This window comes from Cupressus sempervirens, chromosome 1 (genome assembly GCF_028749045.1).
Source record: "Cupressus sempervirens isolate cs-2001-9-10 chromosome 1, ASM2874904v1, whole genome shotgun sequence".
Classification (NCBI taxonomy): Eukaryota; Viridiplantae; Streptophyta; class Pinopsida; order Cupressales; family Cupressaceae; genus Cupressus; species Cupressus sempervirens.
This window is the reverse complement of record NC_143118.1, coordinates 347,927,628-347,932,399: the sequence shown is the minus strand read 5'-3', so window position 1 is coordinate 347,932,399 and position 4,772 is coordinate 347,927,628.

Below are 4,772 nucleotides of genomic sequence, written 5' to 3'. Positions count from 1 at the left end.
TGTTGCCACCTCCTCTCTCTTCCTAGCCTATATAAGCATGCTACCTGGCTTGTATTTGTATCTCTTGTTTTTGCATCCTCGTAATGCTATTTTGCTTCTAGCATTTGCATTACTCTCTTGGAGACTAACTCTGTGTTGCTATTTTGATTTTGTATCATTTGCATTCATAGTTTAGATATTTACTCTTTGCACTAGTTTTCTGGGTTATTAATCTTTTCAGATTCTAACATATGACATATCTTAGCCAAATGTCAAAGTAGAATCCACGAGGTGTCATACCCAAGTGTCATGATGATGTCAATATTTTGTAGAATATTTGAATTAAACATCCTTTATTCCACAAAATAGAAATTAGTAAAAAAAATGGAATTAATGAAGGAAAATGTGACTTAGGAGATTAAGAATTTCCATGGTTTGTGAATGATGAATCAATTAATTAATATAATTAATTAATTGAGAAGGATAATTAGGAAGAATAATTAGTAAGAAGAATAGGATTAAATTATGGGTTATTTAATCCTATAGAGAAAATTAATAGATGATTGGCCAAAATTGATTAAATAAATGCGATAGTACCCTTTGATGAAAACGTGATGATAATATAGATTGAACAAGATGATGAAAAGTAGACCAAAGCCATGGTCAGATTGATTGATTGAAATTGATAACATGCCAAGGACACATGACATGAATTGATTGATATGTAACATTTAACCGACATTGTAAATGCTACAGGATCAAGATTGATTGATAAGGTTGATCATAATAATATCAATGAACAATGTTAATATTATTAAAATTGGTTGATAATGCCATGATCTAACATTGAGAGACTTGACAATGTTAGAGATCAGATGACATGAATGATAGTTTGACCTAGCACTGAGAGCCATGACAGTACTAAGGTCAGATTGATAAGATTTGATAGATTGATAGGTTTCCAAGTTATTGAAAGCCACAACAATACCTAGGATTGGTTAGATGATGATAGATTTGGGATGTTTGATATGTTTTGTGATGATTATGACTAATTCTGGGTGATTCCGGGTTGATTTGAAACACTTTCAAGTTGATTTGATATGATTTCGAAATGACATGAAATTGATGTGAAAGAGGATACAAATGATAAAGTATGATCAATTTGGCCAAAAGATCAAAGTTAGTAGAATGAGAAAATGGGACAAATTAGTATGAAGAAGTGATGAAACCATAGATGCGAACCATTTTTGAGCATCTACAATAGGTACTTTTTTTTTGAAAGGTGTAGAACAACTTCCATAAAAAGGCTCCCAAAAAAATTCCCCTTTTGCTTAGAAAAAATGCACAATCTCACAGATTGACCGCATGAGCTAAGGGTATAGGTGCCGCACTAGTTGAGGAGGAGCACCACCCAATAAGAGCATAGTTCGTTGACAAGTCCACAGTACCAAAAAAAGGCATCATGTATTTTTTAAAACTATCTACCTTCACATTTTTTTATTAAAATCATGCACTTTTTTATTTAAAAGCCACATTTTAACAAAAATATCGGCCTCAACAAAAAAATTATCAATATATTTTTCAAATTTTTTTTTTTGCCTTGATTTGTGTACTTAGGTCAATACAACCTAGGTGAAAAACAAATTTGTCTCAGATTTCAACAACGTCCAAATTGGACATATTTTATATGGAAATAGGATTTTCCAATGCTCTAAGCTCAACAATGATGTATTTTTGGGTTCAAAGTGCTCTAAACAATAGGTCCCCCCCATATCTAATACAAAACACTTCTGAAAATTGAAACCTTGTGAAAGAAAAAATCACCGATCTGAAAACCAAGCCAAATCTCTTACAAAAAAAATAGGGGCATGAAGATTTGAAGCTCCGATACCATATTGAAGTTGATAAAAGATCAACCCCACAACTCCCAAGAATCACCTGCATGCAAGCACCTGTCACAGAAAGAGAGAAGCAAAAACTATGGAGGCTGGAATTCCCATATCCACATAAGATGAAACATTCTTGATGTGCAAAAAAAGAATTGCAAGTTATATTGAATGAATGTGCAATTACAAAGAGATCAATCCTTATAAAGGACATCAAAACCCTAAAAGGTAAAACTTAGGTTGCATTATAAAAATTAATAAAATAATTAATTATTATATCTCTAAAGTTTAGCTTAAGTTAAATATAGTTAGTTAGAAAATATCTAATTACTCTAACAAATTTTAAATATTTTATCTTGTTCTCAATCATTTTTTTTCTTATATAGAAGTGTTTAATTATATATATATATATATATATATATTCACCTTTTCAACTAAGGGTTTTTTTTTGGCTCTTTGTTTTGTAAGCAACGTCTACGTTGATTCAAGAAATTAAGTTAAATAATTCAAACTATCATGCTTGGAAAACTCATCTTTCATTTATCTTTCAATTTAAGCATATTTTAGATATTGTTATTGACCCTTCTACAGTTCCTGATGCCTCGCCAACTCAAGATGAGAAAGATGCATGGAACACTAACAATGAGGAAGCACTTTGCCTCATTAGTATATCTCTTAACCCATATTTATATGTTCTAATTTCCCATTGCACTATTGCCCATGAAGCTTGGGATATTTTGAAGCAAACATATGATCTAGACCATATAAATCACACAAGATTCAATTGCAAGACAATTTGGAAGACTTAAGGTATACTGATTTCAAATCTATGGATGAATTTCTACTTAAATTTAATTATATTAAAATTCAATTAATTGGCCTAGGTGTTACTCTAACTAATATTAGATTAATTACCATTATTCTAAAAAAATGCCTTCCTAGACAATTTCAACAATTTATCACTAATGTTCATTCTCAACTTGCTATTCCTACTTTGTCTACTCAATTAACTTATAGTATTTTTCAAAATTTGTTGCGTCAAGAGGAAGCTAAGTTGTTACAATTTGGTACTCTTAGATCTAATGAACTTGCCTTTGTGTCTAAGCATCAAAATCAAAAGTTTAGATCGTCTAATCATAATAATTCTCCCAATAATCATCATCATAAAAAAAATAATAATCATAACAATCATTACTTGAATAATAATAATAATAACTATTCTATTAATAGGTTCAATTCTAGGCCTTCTTTTAACTACAATAATAATCTCAATACAAATCATAATAATGACCATCATAATCAACATAATAGTTCTAATAAAAAAATCCATTGTACTTATTGTGGGAAATATGGTCATGCAACTAATAATTATTTTAAAAATAAAAATGATCAGCAACCTATTAATAAAAATCATCAAAATAATAAAAATCTCATGGTAATCAATCTTGTCATGCTTTTACTATTAGTTACAATGTTTCTAAACAATTAGAATGGATTGTTGATGGTGGTGTTTCTCAACATGTTACATCTCATAGAGAAGTGTTTGATTCTTTACAATCCGATTCTTCAAATGTCCCAATTGAATTAGGTGATAATAATAATTTCAAAGTTGAAGGACTTGGTGATGTTTGTGTTCCAAATGGAAAGTTACATGATGCTCTTTATGTTCCTGATTTGAAATCCAATCTTCTTTCAGTTGCTAAGTTATGTCAAGATTAAATGGTTGAATTTCATTAAGAACATGTGCTCTATTATTGATCCTAATACTAATCAAATTATTTCTAATGCTAAGTTGGATCATGATGACTTCTTTAAATTTAATGAGTTTAACTCTTCAAGGTACTCTTTGCAAGCAAATATTGACTTTAATGTGTGGCATGAAAGGCTTGGTAATTTAAATTCTGATTATATATCATTGATGCAAAAATCTAATATGATTGAAGGATTGCCTCATATTGTTCCATCTAAGATTGTATGCACTAGATTCATGAGTGGAAAAATGCATAGGGAGCCCTTTCCCCATGGTTTATCGTGGAGGTTGTCTCAGAAGTTACAACTTATTCATAGTGACCTTTTAGGACCTATGGAGAACATCTCCATTCAAGGTTCAAAGTATTCTCTTACTCTTATTGATGATTTTACTAGAAGAATTTGGATCTATTTTTTGCATAGTAAAGATCAAGTACTTGATACATTTGTTGAATTTCTGTATGTTTGTGGAAAGACAATCTGATTCTAAGATAAAGATTCTTCGAACTGATAATGGTATCGAATATGTTAACAATGTTTTTCGTTCTTACTTAAGATCCTTTGGTATTAAAAATCAGCTTAGTGTTCCTTATAAACCACAACAAAATGGTGTGGCTAAAAGGAAGCATAAAACTACTGTGGAAATGACTAGATGTATGTTAGATGTTAAAAGCACAGATTACAAGTTTTGGACTAAAGCTATGGCTTGTGCCACATATATTAAAAATTTCTAGAAATCCTACTAAGGCTCTATGAGATATAACTCCCCAAGAAGCTTGGTTAGGTAGAAAGACCAATCTACAACACTTAATGATATTTGGACCTATTGCTTATGTTCACACACCCAAACAAAAAAGGCATAAAACAGATGCTAAATCTTCTCCATATATTTTTGTTGGGTATGATGAAAGTACTAAAGGTTATAGAGTTTATAATCCTCTTACTAACAAAGTGCAAATTGCAAGAGATATTTGTATTGCAGAGAATAAAGTATATGATTGTTCCAAGGTTCAAGACGATGAATTTAGTGGAAGTAAAATTATGGTAGTGGAGGACCAACCACCTTCTCTAAACCCTACTCCTCAAATATCTTCTTTTATTCCTCCTATTTATTCTAATGATAGTAATGATGATAATGTTGATACTAACTATGCATTT